Raw genomic sequence first — 16,220 nt, forward strand, 5'->3', positions numbered from 1 at the left:
TCTCCACCATTATCTGACCTCAGACACTTCACTTTCAAATCCGTCTCATTTTCTACTAAAGCTTTCCATTTCCTGAAGGTATCAAACACATCAGATTTATTTTTGAGAAAGTAAACCCATACCTTTCTGCTTGAGTCATCTATGAATGTAACATAGTATTTTGAACCTCCAAGGGATGGCACCGGAGATGGCCCCCAAACGTCCGTGTGAACCAACTCCAACTTTGTTTCTCTAGGCTTTCTTCCACCATTCAAGAAACTCACCTTTTTCTGTTTGCCAAAGATGCAGCTTTCACATATGCAATGTTCTACACCTTTCAAGTCAGGGAGTTTACCTTTTGCTAGCATCAACTTCATCCCTTTCTCACTCATGTGATCAAGTCTACAGTGCCATAGACTTGAGTTTACACCTGCATCAATAGCAATTAGTGCTCATGTACAAAGTACCAGTTTTATTACCTCGAGCAACAACAATTGCTCCTTTGCTGACTTTCCAAGATCCATTAGTAAAATGCACACTGTGACCTGCTTCATCAAGCTGTCCAACTGAAATCAGGTTCTTTGTCAACCTAGGCACATGTCTTACTTGGTTGATTTTCCACACCGTTCCATTTTCTAACTTCAAACGAACATCACCAATTCCGGCTCTCTCCAATGGCTCACCATCTGCGAGATACACCTTCCCGTAGTTTCCAACTGAATAGTTCTCCATGATTTCACGGTTTGATGTCGTATGAAAAGAAGCACCTGAATCTAATACCCAAGATTCAATGGAACAATCAACAGATAAAAGTAATGCATCTTGTACCTCATCAGCTACAACATTTGCAGCTTTCTTATTATTGTCTTCCTTCTTTGGAAGTCTGCATTTGGCCTTCACATGTCCAGGCTTTCCACAATTCTAGCACTCCAATTTCCATCCATTTCTTGATTTGGATCTACCATTGCTCGACTTCAATCTACCTCGTCCTCGATTAGAATTCCTTTCATTGCTTCTACCTCTATTTTCAACATTTAAGGCAGAACTTGTCGATGTACCTTCACCGAATCAATCCTTCGCACTTCTTCAGCAAGAATTCGATCCTTGACATCACTAAATGACAATTTTCCTTTGCCAACAGAATTACTAACCGCAGCCCTCATAGGCTCCCAACTATTAGGTAATGAAGCCAAAATAATTAAAGCATGTACCTCATCATCAAAGGTAATATCAACAGACGTTAGTTGAGTAACAATGGTATTGAACTCGTTTATATGTTCTGCAACTGAAGAACTATCACCCATTCTTAAATTGAATAACTTTTTCATCAGATGTACCTTGTTATTTGTAGAAGGCTTCTCGTACATATCTGATAAAAGTCTCATCATTTCGGCTGTTGACTTGGTTTCTGCTACGTTATGAGCGACATTCCGTGTTAGCGTCAATCTGATTACGCCCAACACTTGTCGATCGAGAAGTTCCCAATCCTCTTGGCTCATGTCTGCTGGTTTCACTTCTGAAAGCGGCAAGTGCAGTTTTTTGCTATACAGATAGTCTATAATCTGTAATCTCCAGAATGAAAAATCAGTTCCATCAAACTTGCTTATTCCAGAACTTATTCCGTCTGACCCTGTCATTGTCCAAACCAAATAACTCTGATACCAGTTGTTAGGACTTTATAAAAGGGTTAATATACATATTTGCCCCTGTTTTTTTGCGGAAAAACAGATTTGCCCTTAAATCAAATAAACCCACAAAACTATCCCTTAATTTTCCATAAACCTGCAATTATACCCTACTGTAACAGAGCTGCTAAACGGCGATGACATCAAACCTTCTTGTCTACAAAAAAAATGGATGACGACAATCAAAATTCATTTGGTTTCTTATTGTTTTTTATTGCTATTGCTTTTGGATTAATTAGGAGGTTTAGACGCCGTTTTATTAGGTTGATTTAGCTTTTATGAAAATGAATTTTGACCAATCTGTTCTTCTAACTTGCTTTTAATCGAAATTGAATGTGCATATTTTTTTCTGTTTGTGATTGGTCGTTCTTTTCTGCAGTTTTTCTGGAGACAAGCAGGTTTGATGTGAACGCCGTTTAACAGCTCTGTTAGATTAGGGTATAATTGTAGGTTTGTGAAAAATTCAGGGATAATTTTGTGGGTTTATTTAATTTAAGGGCACACTACACCATAGATTGCCTAGTGCAACTCCTTTTCTAAACGTGTTGCCTTAAAATGTTGCGTTCCCTAAATTTATTCAATTGCTACTATTCATATATGTCTAAGATAACACTTCTACAAAATGTGTTGTTTTTTAATTTTTTTTAGTTGTTTCATTTGAGATAGTGTAACATTCACATACTATTTATAAATAATGTTGCATGATTTAACTTGGTAGTGATAAAAAGCAACATTTAACAATTTAAAAGAAATATTTAAATGTTGCAATAATAATAATAATAATAATAATAAATAAATAAGTATGGCTAATTTATTGATAAAAATATATTGGTTAAGAATACAATATATTTAATTAATAATTTTATTCATTATTATATGTCATTTTTGCTTTAAATAATTTTAAAAAATTTCAGCAAATTCTTAGACTCTAAAAAATTCCCCCAATTAATTATTGTAAAGTAATTAAATACAAAAAATAATAATAAAATAAAATTTCTTGAAAAGATAAAAAAAATAAAAACCATATATGTTGGAGATTATATATATTGAAATATATATGTTGTTAGTAATAAAAAAAATATTAACAAAAAAAAGCTATTAATATTTCATCAAATTTTTGGCTCTAAAATTTCCCTCCAAAAGAAAACAAAAAGTAAAATAATTCATTCCCTCCAATTGTTTCCCTCCAATTATTTTCCCTCTAAAATCTTAAGGAAACAAAAAGTAAAAAATCCCTAATGAATATAAAATTTACCCTTTCAGCCCTAAGGTACTTACCTTATCGTGTGAAAGCCCTAATGTTTTCCCCTTCCTAGTTCGATACCTTTCTCTCTCATCCTTTCCTCTCACAACGATATCCCTAATGTTTTCCGCTTCCTGGTTCGATACAAAATTTAGTGCTTGTTGATGATTTCTCTTGCTATGGAGTAACTGGTGGCAAGAATAGATGCAATCGAACTCAAATTTAGGGTTTAGATTTTGTTCTTAGTTCACCACTCAGGTTTGTGCTTTCCCATATATTCTAACTTGAGTTTTTTTATTTCTGCAACATAGAATTGAAATTGCTTTCCTGTATATTCTGGGTTTTATCTTTTCTACTGAAATTTTATCCAATTCTCGATGCTTTCTATTATTTGGTAATTGTTATCGGCTGTTAGTTTAACTCCACTACTCACCCAGAAATGCAAGATTGTGTTCTTGAACTCAGTGAGAAATACATCATTTTGTTCTGTGTTTTGAATTGCCATAGCCACATGAGCAGACTTTTCCAAATATGAAGTTTTTTTTGTATTCTACAACTGTATGCATAAACTTGTGTCAGCAAATGAGATAGTTGTGCTCGAGTTTAGGGGATTACATGTGGTTTCTTTTTGTTATTTGTTTTCTGTTACCTGCAGATTCATTTCTCTTTATTAATTTATTTCGTTATGAAGTGTAGAAGCTCAATCAACTGCATGTAATGAAGGGTAGAAGGTCCTAATCATTTCGATTTTGCATTTTTCAAAGTCTCTTCTGCACTGTTCCTCAGATAATGGTATATTTTGAAAAGAAATTGTGCAACTTAAGGTTAAATATAAATAATAGTTTTGTATTATATCGTGGTAAAAAACACAAGTGATATGTGCCAGATGTTGTTTGCCACGAATTTTCGATACAGTCTGTTTTTAGTTGAAATTTGTTTTAGCGACCACCTGTAAATCCTTCATATTGAGGCATTCTCTTTGACATGTTGTCTGTTGTCATTTATATACATTTTTTTTGTTTTTGTTTGACAACAAAACCTTTTCAATCCCCACAACTGTTAAATGCAAATTCTTTTGTTTGATGCTCAGTCATCTGTGACACTCTTTTGGTTGGCTACTTAATATCCAAAAACATAGCAATGATGCTCTCATTCTATGCATGTGTTTAGTTTTGACATGTCAATACCGCACTCGGGAAAGAGAAAGTGATAATGCAATTTCATTGTACTTTATGCGGCATGATTATCAGCCTCTCTTATCATAATACATTTTATACACTTGCATTTACATGGTAAGAAGGCTATAACTTTTTACTTATGATTGGAAGACGAATGATGTATCTGTATGTGCTGTTAATACTTGTGAACTATAAATAGGGTTTCACTGCATCATATATTTTCATGTTGCAAGTCAATGCGACTTTCCTTCCCTGCTGCTTGTTTTTCTTTAAAAATTTGCTTTGCTACTTGTAATGGCCGCATCGTAAGTTGTAACTCAGAGCACCTCACCTTTTATGAAACAGGGAGTAATGAAGGTATCTTAGCTCATGTTTGGTTCAACTGCTGTTTGATATTAACTTATTTTTCTTAGTATATCCCCAGTTTGATGTCTGACCTGACTTTAAATATCAATGTGTCCTGAAGTTTGAATTGGATTCTTATGCTTGTACTTGTGTTTGATGCATAGTAGTTCTTATGGTGTCATGCAACTTACTCTCATCATTTTAATGGTTTGTTTGGTTCTATGATATTCTACATGAATAAGGGATGAGTACGGTTGAACCGGACCAAATACCCGAACAAACCAATTCAAAATTGGATTCAAACTTTGATTTTTTTTCCCTTCAAGATCAAAACTTAATTGTATCTTTAATTTTCATTAGGTATCATTCTAAAGTTCCCTGAGCACGGATCTTGAAATTTTTTGAACTGAACAAAATATCTTAATAAAAGATCCAAAATTAGATTTGGTAATGTTTACCTCTTTATCTATCAAAATTTACATCAATTTGGATGGAACTAAGAGACAATGTTCAACTTGTTTATAATGGTTGAGATGAAATACAAGTATTGATAAGGTGGTATGAATTATAATAGCTATTTACAATCGCCTATAATCAAACCAAGTAAGGAATTGGATGAAGAGCTCCGAGAAAGAGGTGCACCGAAAGTGCCTACCTGCCAAACCAATTGATTATTAGCTAATTCCTAACACCATTTGAAAGGTCAATTTCTTGGTCTGTCAAGCTTTCAGAACATATCTGACAGATAAAGATAACTATGAGATTAGGAAGGCTGCCTAACACCTAGTTTTAGGTACCTTGAGGCCTTGTCAAGTTACTAACATCTACTAGCATATGTATAGGGTTTGATTGTACAGTAAATGGTTTGGCTAAGAGGGAAAATTTTCATGATTTTGTTGCCTGTACAGAGCAGGAAGCATTCTTCCTCTTATCTATGTCTAGGGAACACAACAGGTTCTTGTGAATTTTAAGTTTTAGTCAATCCAATTCTTACCGTGCATGCTATTTGGATAAATAATTTAGAAAAAGTGCCACTTTAGTTGCAGACCACAACAAATGCAGAATACCAGCTCCGTAGGGCACTCTCAAAGAGAATTTTGACATCCATGCTCTAAAGTTCATGAAATTTCCTATTTTTGGTGGAACAGGGTCACAGAATGTGTTAATAATCAAATGTTGATGGTTCAATATCAATCTAGGAAATATGGCATAGAAAAGCATTCTGTATTAGTCTTAAAAATTGCTTTGCAGTGGCAGTGGTATTTTTCAAAGTATAGCTGCTGGCTTATTATGGTACACCAAAAATTATAAAATTATTTCTCCCTTTTATTTTTGTCAAATCCTTTCACTTTTGTTCATATGTAGCTATAAATTTTAATATTGCATGCTAAGACTAATCTCTAATGGCAATTAACTATATCGATGGAGTGTGTTAATTTACTGCTGGAGGTTAAGTAACAAGCTCATATACTCAATATTTTTTCTTCCCAAAATAGTTTATATATTCTTTTCCTGATATTAAAAATACTCTCATAAATAAGAAAAGTTAATACTAAAAATATAAAACTTTTTGAAAGATACAAATTTCATATTAACTGAGCTGCAAGAAATAAAGTATTTCTTTTTTTTTAATTATGCTTACTACATATGCTTTATGTGTAAATTGCTTGTAGTTGTTGACAACATTAAGTTACAAAAATTGCTACTAGTTAATTAGCTTAGATGAAACTAAAAGGTCAGCTTGCTTTTTGCTCTTTTCCATAATTTGGCATACAAAAACATTTCATCTTTTTCAACTTTACCATATGATTTCCAATTCATAATTTCAATGCATTTATATGTGTATGGGTTTAGATAATTATATTATAGGCTAATGGCCCATGATATGAATCATGAACTTTTTACTTATTTATAATAATAATTGGATTATTTTAGTTTATAATATACTAAATAGAGCCAATAGGCATGTTTATATTGTGGTGGCACTAAATTAACATGCTAGGACCATTTGGATTAAAAAATATATAGTTGTTATTGTATGAAATAAGCTGATAGGCGTCCACTTTAACTGTGAATTCGGTGCACTCTCTGATATTGTTTGTATGCAAAATTTTGAGTATAGTTCCTTCTTACTGGCTTTAAATAAAAATGAAATCTTAGGGTCTGATGTTTTGATCCTGAGATATATTCGAGAAAGGTAGAGGACTCTATGTTGACAAAAATCCTCAATATGTTGACAAAAATCCTCAATATGATATTAGCATGTGATTTATCATGGATGTATGAATTGTTTGTGTTTGGTGCAGGAAGTGCTGATTTATCAACAAATTCTTCATTAGGCTTGTCAGACTTTGAAAAGGTACCATTACAGTTGTATCAAACTTATGGCGTCATATAATTTGTTTGGTTTGAGTTACAATCATAGCATATTTGATTGACTGTGGATGTGAATAAATATATTTTTGTTACTGAGTTGTCAAATTGCATAGTTGTTTGCTTCCATTAACCAAATTGCATTAGTTGTTCTTGATTTCCACTTATAATATTAATGCGTCAGCATAGGGGCGGATCAAATCCCCCCCACAGCCTACTGCCTTGGCAGCTGCATTCCATTTTGTTGCTGCCAAAGTATGCAGCACCTAACCAAGCTGCTGCAGCAGAGTTACAACTCAGAATTGTAAAAAGAGCCAAAACTTTTACTTTTTTATAATATCTATGCATATGTATAAAATTGTCCCCTCAACATCTATAAAATCTTGTTTACCTTTTCATCTTCCACAAGGCAGCACTAGCTCTTCCTGCTCCTTTGACAGGATCAACCATTGGTGCTGCCTCAATGTTATACTTTATTATTTCAAGACAATTCAGCTGAATTTTTTGGATTAATTTCATAGTTCATTCATTTTGGATAGGCCTGATTTTTTTGTAATGGACCGTGATGATAAAATTTGGTTGGATTCTCCGAAGTATAGTGACGAGTATGTTAAGGGAGTAAAGTCATTTGTTGATAATGCATTTGCTAAGTATGCCGATGGAGACCAAGTGAAGTGCCCCTGTAAAAAATGTTACAATCGCAAATGGCTTTCTCGAGATCAATTGTATGATCATCTAATATGGAATGGTCCATATCCAGTTTTATGTGATTGGATTTATCAAGTTGCAGATGAAAATATACGTGGAGATGTTGATGAGCTTAACCATACTCTAGAAAGTGATTGTGGGGATGATTTGAATACAATGCTACGTAACACCTTTAGGCATATAGGCGATCAAATGGAACAAAATGAAGGTGGAGCTAGATATGGAAAAAATGTTGAAGCCAAAAAATTCTACAACCTTCTTGAGGATGGAAAACAACCATTGTATCCTGGTTGTGATAAGTTTTCTAAGTTAAAGTTCATAATCCAACTTTATCTTTGGAAGTGTACCTATGGTGTTAGTGAGGCTGCATTTTCAGAACTTTTGGGTTTGATTCGTGAAATTTTTCCCCATGCAGATGTACCTAAGTCCTTTAATGATGCAAAGTGTATCATTAAAGATTTGGGTCTTGATTATAAAAAAATACATGCATGTCCTAATGATTGCATATTGTATTGGGGTGAAAATGAAAATGACAATGCTTGCAAAGTATGTGGCAGTTCAAGGTGGAAAGTCAAAGAAGATGAGATTGTGCCTACAGAGAATGAGGGTAAAACAAAGTCTTCCAAAGTAGCTGCAAAAGTGATGAGATATTTTCCCCTAAAATCAAGGCTACAACGTATGTTCATGTGCAAAGAATATTCTGAATTGATGGTGTGGCATGCTAGAGTACGAAAAAATGATGGGAAGTTGAGACATCCAGCTGATGGTAAGGCTTGGAAGGTTATGGATTCTATGTATCCGCAATTTTCAGGTGAGCATCGTAATGTGAGGTTGGGTTTAGCTTCTGATGGTTTTAACCCTTTTCGAACAATGAGTATCTCCCATAGCACTTGGCCAATTGTGTTAGTGAATTATAACCTACCCCTTGGCTAAGTATGAAACAAGAAAATTTAATCCTATCGACTCTGATTCCCGGCCCCAATTCGCCCGGAAACAATATTGATGTGTACATGCAGCCTTTGATCAAAGAGTTAAATGAATTATGGGATATAGGGTTGGAAACTTATGATGCACTGGCTAATGAAACATTTGTGATGCGAGCAATGCTACTTTGGACAATTAGTGATTTTCCAGCCTATGCAATGTTGTCTGGATGGAGCACTAAAGGCAAACTTGCTTGCCCTAATTGCCATTACCAGACTTCCTCAACCTACTTGAATCATAGTAGGAAAACAGTTTATTTGAACCATAGGAAGTTTCTTAATCCTAACCATGAATGGAGGTTGGATAAGCGTAGATTCAATGGTAAAGTTGAAGAGGGAAGTGCTCCTATTGAATTGTCTGGGATGGAAATTGATCACTTATTGCATGACTATGTCAATGTGTTTGGAAAAGAAAAGAAGAATCGAAAGGCCAATTTTGATGTTCCTTGGAGGAAGAAATCTATTCTATTTGAACTTCCTTATTGGAAACACAACATCTCTCGCCATAATCTTGATGTTATGCATATTGAGAAGAACGTATGCGATAACATTATAGGGACTTTATTAACTATTCCTGGGAAGACTAAAGACCATCTAAAAGCCCGTTTAGATTTACAAGATATGGGTATTAGAAAGGTATTGCATCCTACTCATTCTGACGATGGGATAAAAAAGAATTATGGGCCTTCACGTTTTGATATGACAAACGAGGATAAAGAAATGTTTTGTTCAGTGTTAAAAAATGCCAAATTTCCATATGGTTGTGCGTCCAATATTGGCCGTTGTGTGCAAATGAATGAGAGGAAAATTTCTGGATATAAGAGTCACGATGCTCATTTCATCCTTCAATATTTACTCCAGTTTGCTATGAAGAAAACTTTGAAGCGCGAGGTAGCTATACCTTTGATTAGGTTGGGTGGATTCTTCAAAGCATTGTGTAGCAAAGTTGTTGAACCTCAAGATTTAAAGAAATTGCAAAATGATATTGCTTTGACACTTTGCCAACTTGAGATGATTTTCCCCCCATCATTCTTTGATATAATGGTTCACTTGCCGATTCATTTGACCAAAGAAGTCGAGCTTGGAGGTCCGGTGCATAATAGATAGATGTTTCCAATAGAGAGGTATTTAGGAAAGTTAAAGTCATATGTTCGCAATAGGAGTAAACCAGAAGGGTCCATAGCTGAAGGATACTTGGCAGAAGAATGTTTAACATTTTGTTCCAGATATTTGAGTGATGGAACAAAGACGAATCGATTAGCCGTCTCTAATTCTGTTGGTTCCATATTGAAAAATGTTGGTTCCCCTATAGGGACAAGGAGAAACAAAAATGGAAAATCATTTCATTTGGAGGATGGTATATGGAATGAAGCGCATCGATATATTCTTTTCAACTTCGGGAATGACGATGTGGAGAAATATATTGAGTAAGATTCTTATCTAGTAATATTCAAATTATGTATTTAGGCAATTACTTTAATTAGTGAGAAGTGTTTTATTGTTAATATGTAGGGAGCATCGTCATATTTTCGAAGGTCGTGGAACTACAAAGAGATACAAAAGAGCACAAGATCATAGTATTTACCAATTGGATTTGCACGAATCCGCAATAAATTGGTATGTGTGAAATAAGTTTTACAATTTGTTATTTACAATTGAAATCATTAGTTTTAAACGAATATTGACATTTAGTTTCATCTATGATTTATGTAAGCAACTTGAGAAACCCGATCAAGTGGAACCGTCACTGGCAGAACTTTTTTTAGCAACTCGAAAAAGAAAAGAAGGTCATAAATACAAAGATGAAGATAGTGCAACCCATGACAAACTTGTAAGTCTATGTTGTCAATCATTTATTGGTGAAAACATGTTCTTGGCACATGTATATCTTTGTGTGGTGATGTATACATATAAATGTGATATACTGTATGCTTTTCAAGATATATACATTTGTGTTGCGGGTGTTGGGCAAATGTATGTTTTTGTGATTTGTTGAATTAGGCATTTGGGCACTTGTATGTTTTTCTGATTTGTTGAATTAGGCATTTGGGCACTCGTATGTTTTGTGATTTGCTGAATTAGGCATTTGGGCACTTGTATGTTTTTGTGATTTGCTAAATTAGACATTTGAGCACTTGTATGTTTTTGTGATTTGATGTATACATTTATTTGTTGTATACATTTATCAGTGAATTTTCTTTTTGATGTATATATTTTGGTGATTAGGCATATGTATGTGTTTGGGATTTGTTGAATTAGGCATTTGGGCACATGTATATTTTTGTGATTTGCTGATTTCTCTAAGGATTGTTTTTTATTTTTATTCAATAATTTTTAGTATTTGGGTATATAGGCAAGCATTGAAGAAAAATTATCATCTGGAGGGGAAAACATTGAGATAATTGAGGAAATACTTGGAGAAGTACCATCTCATGGTCCTTCATGGCTTGTTGGTAGGAGGGGCCACATCAAGAAAAAGAAACAAATTGGTGAATCTTTAATTGCTACAAGTAAGAAAAACATTTCAAGTGAGGAAATCGAACAAATAAAAGCGGAAGTCCGAGAGGAAATGAGAAATGAAGTTAAAGAAGAAATGGAAAAAAACATGCAAGCTCATCTTGGAACTATTTTACAAAGGTTGTGCCAAATGAACCCAACACTCAATCTAAATTTGGATGGGGTTGTTCCTACTCCCGAAACCATCGACTCTCTTCCTTCAAATTCATGTTGATGAATGAAGAATTGTTTGTTTATGCTTAGATATTAGGTGCTTTTTGTTGAATTCGAATATTAGGTGTTTTTGTTGAATTCGAATATTAGGTGCTTTTGTTGAATTCTAATATCCTTTTTATGTAAACAAATGTTATGTTGCAATTTATTTAAAAAGTTGCATTTTCGATTATTAAGTGTTGCTGTACATATTTGCTTTTGAAATCAAATAATGTTGCTTTTACATTACAAAAAGTTGCATTTGTTAATAGAAAAGTGTTGCTTTAATTGAAAATTTTGTCCCTTTATTAGCATGTAAGTGTTACTATAAATAAATAAAAATGTTGCCTTTTTACAAACAATCGCTGCTTTTGTATAAAACATTGTGTTGCTTTTACTTTAGAAGAGTGTTGCATTTACTTTAGAAGAGTGTTGCATTTGATTATATATAAGTGTTGCATTTAACTACAAATGTTGCCATTACTTAACTAAGGCAACATACTATTAATATTAAAAGTGTTGCTTTTCCGATGAAACAATGTTGCCTTTTATTATTTTGTGAGATAATGTTGCATTTTCTGTAAAATATGGCAACACATTCTTTGGTGTTGCATGCGGTAACATAATGTTGCCTTTGACAGCAAAGGCAATGGCCCATATACCAACACTTTAAATATGACCTAATGTGTTGCCTAATCCTATTTTTTTGCCTATTGTTACATTTTTAGGGTCTATTGTAACTCATTTACAATGTTGCAATTGGCCATTTATGGTGTAGTGGCAAATCTGTTTTTCCGAGAAAACACATGGACAAATATGTGTATTAACCCTTTATAAAACGATCAGAATACCAAATTCCTCTTTCAGGACACAACAGCAAAAAAGCTGAAATAATTCTCAGAATATAGGAAATAAACAAACAGGAAAGAAAACAAGAATTTTTACAAGGTTCACCACCAAATCAGTGGCTAATCCTTGGAGCTACTGCAAGAAGCCCTTTGCACTATAGGAGAATGAAGTACAAGTATTACAACACTCAATCACTCAATCACAACCCAAAACCCAAGTACACCCTACTTAGTTTTGATCACACACACAATTTACACAGGTGTGCAGAGTGAGAATTCCTGCAATACTTCTAAGCAAACACTCACAACCTTTTTACAACTCTTCTCTCTTAATTCTCCAGAAATATGGAGCCTCTATTTATAGGAAACAAAGAACCCTAAAAATAGAATGTGATGCTTCGTAATCTCCATCTTCAATTAATGTGTTGTAGAGATCAAGACAACCTTTTAAATTCTTGACTAGGTTCAAAGCATAATCCTCCATCTCCTGGATAATAAATGCTTCATTTATTATGCACATAAAAACATACATGCACCTATTTCCAGCATTGTGGTTAGAAATCACTGAGCATTTTGAAGAAAATAATGGTCCTATGCTGTATCAAATTAAGAGAGAAATTCAGGCTTTAGTTCAAGGAAGTTCTTCTGTTATGCTTTATTATAATAAACTGAAAAAGTTATGGGAAGAACTGTCATACCTGAGGCCTTTACCAACTTGTCATTGTGGTGCTATGCAATAATGTGTATGTAATGTAGCTGAGAAGATTGTCAAAATGAATGATGAAGATCAGGTTATGCATTTTTTGCTAGGCCTTAATGAGGAATATGAAGGTGTTAAATCACAGATCTTGGCTATGGATCCTATTCCTAATCTGAAAAAGGTGTATGCAATGATACAAAGAGTAGCCAAACAGAAAGAGATTTCTGTAGATATGGTTACTAATGAGTTTGCACATAATGCAGTATCTTTTCATAAGAATAATGCAGTCAAACATGATAATTACAAAGGCAAGAAGAAGTCTGGAGATGAGAAGACTTGCACACACTGTAAAAAGCCAGGACACACCAAAGAAACTTGTTTCAAGTTGAAGGGTTACCCTGAGTGGTATAAAGGGAATAGAGATTCTACAGGAGGTCAGAACAAGAATGCTGGTAATTATGGAACAAACAGAGCAAATTTGGTTCAGGATATGGTTGATACTCCTATGGATGATGATTTCAGTGAAGATGAGGTCATTCCTAAGAGTAAACTCTCAAACATGGTTCAGCAGGAATTAAAGAAACTTTTAAAGGGCAAAGGAATAGCAGATAATGTCGGTAGCAGCAAAGATTTTGCTGGTTTTGTTGGCATGAGCGATATGGCAGGTACAATCTTTACTTGTTCTGCTGCTACATATTTTGAGAAAGATGATTGGATTATTGATTCAGGGGCTTCAACTCATATGAGTCATGATGATTCTAAGTTTAGCTTAGTTCAGCAACAACATTTATCTAGAAATGTGTATCTACCTGATGGAACTGCACAGGAAATAAAATCCATTGGCACAATACACTTGATGCCTAAAATTGTGCTGACAAATGTGTTCTATTTACCACATTTTCAGTTCAATTTATTATCAGTAGGTCAATTACTACATGATAATAAGATAAGTGTTGTGTTCTATCCTGAATGCTGCTTCTTACAGGACCTGGCTACTAAGCAAATGCTTGGAGTAGCAGTGCTTAGTCAAGGTTTATACAAGTTGGGAAAAGCAGCCTTTAGGCATGAAGAAATAAAGAAATGGGAAGTTTTTTGCAGAAACAGATGTAGCAAAAATAATATAGGGAATAGAGTACCTATTGATGTTGTTTCTTCTGTTCTTTCTACACAGATTGATAAGCCAAGTGTTTGGCATTTGTGTTTTGGACATGCTTCTTATGAAAAATTGAAGCATATTGCAGGAATAACATGTAATACAGAGTTTACTTGTGATGTATGCCATTTGGCAAAGCAAACCAGATTACCATTTATGTCAAGCAGTATTAAAACGAAAGCATGTTTTGAGTTAGTGCATATGGATTTGTGGGGACCATATAAGCAGCCAGCATTTTCAGGTGCTCATTATGTACTAACTATAGTAGATGATTTTTCCAGATGCACTTGGACAATGTTGCTTAAAAATAAGAGTACTGTTAGTGACATAATTGAAGTTTTTCTCAATCTAGTTTCTACTCAGTTTCAAGCCACAGTTAAAGTCATTAGGAGTGATAATGGGACTGAATTTGTCAACAGCAAATGTCAGTCTTTATTCAACAGCAAAGGCATTGTACATCAGAAAAGTTGCAGTTACACACCACAACAAAATGGTGTGGTGGAAAGAAAACACATGCATTTATTAGATGTGGCAAGAACTCTTATGTATCAAGCAAACATGCCTAAAATGTTCTGGGGTGAAGCTATTTTGTATGCAACTACTGTGATCAACTTGTTGCCAAGCAAAGTGATTTCATGGAAAAGTCCTTTTGAAGTACTTTATGGAAAATCAGCTAGAGTGGACAACATTAAGATATTTGGATGTCTTTGTTATTATGCACATGTTGGAGTTCATCAAGGGAAATTTGCTCCAAGAGGTCACAAAGGAGTTTTTCTTGGACATGCACCTGGAGTTAAGGAATATAAGATTTATGATCTGGAGAAGAGAAGCATAATTGTTTCCAGAGATGTTATATTCAAAGAAGATGTTTACCCCTTTGCAAAATTAATTGCACGAGAGTGTCAAGATGTTGTGACACCTCTCGGTAAGACTGATTTGCATGACTCTTTTTATTAGGTGTCTTCTTCTGCAGGACAAAGAGCACCCACTCCAGGAATCAATGAAACTACCGTGCTTAACAATGAATGTGTATCAGATGATGTCAACAATACAGCCCTAGATGATCACATTACTGAACAAGACACTAGAAGTTCTGTCTCAGTTGCTGAAACAACTATACAAGTTGTTCCTCAATCAGATAATCTCCAGCAAGAAGTACACACTCAAGTCAGAAGATCCAACAGGGTTCATAGACCACCAGCATGGATAACTGATTTTGTTGTGAATAATGTTGCACACAACACAGATTCTGTCAAACTTTTACCAAGTTTTGATAGAACTCATTATGCTTTTATGAGCAATATTAACAAAGTCCCAGAACCTTCAAGTTACAAAGAAGCCTGCAAGGAGGAACATTGGATTGTTGCGATGCAAAAAGAGCTTGCTGCATTAGAGGAGAATGGCACCTGGGAGGTTACAGATTTACCTCAAGGTAAGAAAGCTCTTACTTCTTTATGGGTTTATAAAGTCAAGTATAAAGCTGATGGCACACTTGATAAATACAAAGCCAGGTTAGTGGCTAGGGGTTATAAACAGCAGCTGGGAATTGACTATCATGAAAGTTTTGCACCAGTGGCAAAAGTGGTGACTGTCAGGGTTTTTCTAGCAATATCAGCACATTTTGGTTGGTCAGTACACCAAATTGATAAAAACAGTGCATATTTGCATGGTTTTTTTAGAAGAGGAAGTGTATTTGCAACCACCGGAAGGTTATACAAAGGCTGGAAAAGGACAAGTATGCAAACTCAAGAAGAGTTTATATGGTTTGAAACAAGATGGGCGACAATGGAACAAGGAGTTAACTGCTAAACTGGTTTCCATGGGGTTTAAAAGATCAATACATGACTACTGCTTGTTCACAAGGGGCTCAGGAGAGAGTTTCATAGCACTAATTGTGTATGTTGATGATATTTTATTGGCAGGAGGTTCAGTAAAGTTGATTGAAGAAGTTAAATATCAACTACATTCAGCTTTTACCATCAAGGACATGGGTCAAGCAAAGTATTTCTTAGGCGTGGAGTTGTCCAAAGCTCAAGATGGCATAGCTATTACACAGCACAAATATATACAGGATCTGGTCACTTCTGCAGGATTGCAACAAGCTAAAGCAACAAGCAGTCCATTTCCTGCAGGTGTTGATTTGAGTTTACCAAGTCCTACTATAAATGATTGTAGTCAATACAGAAGACTAGTTGGCAAATTGTTGTATCTGGGATTCACAAGACCAGATATTTCTTATGTTACACAACAATTGAGCCAATTTCTTTCTACTCCTACTCAGTTGCATATGGATGCAGCTTTACATGTTATTAGGTA

General features: G+C 34.6%; 1 long non-coding RNA gene across 2 annotated transcripts; it reads left to right on the plus strand.

Moving 5' to 3' along the window:
- Positions 1–2,960: 2,960 nt before the first annotated feature.
- Positions 2,961–11,360, plus strand: LOC136226226 (uncharacterized). Of its 2 annotated transcripts, XR_010687644.1 has the most exons (6): positions 2,961–3,165; positions 6,737–6,789; positions 9,807–9,921; positions 10,007–10,111; positions 10,209–10,325; positions 10,848–11,360. It is a non-coding gene; the product is annotated as an uncharacterized lncRNA (long non-coding RNA). The 2 variants fall into 2 exon arrangements; XR_010687645.1 differs by lacking the exon at positions 9,807–9,921.
- The last annotated feature ends 4,860 nt before the right edge of the window (positions 11,361–16,220 follow it).

This window comes from Euphorbia lathyris, chromosome 4, assembly GCF_963576675.1.
Source record: "Euphorbia lathyris chromosome 4, ddEupLath1.1, whole genome shotgun sequence".
Classification (NCBI taxonomy): domain Eukaryota; kingdom Viridiplantae; phylum Streptophyta; class Magnoliopsida; order Malpighiales; family Euphorbiaceae; genus Euphorbia; species Euphorbia lathyris.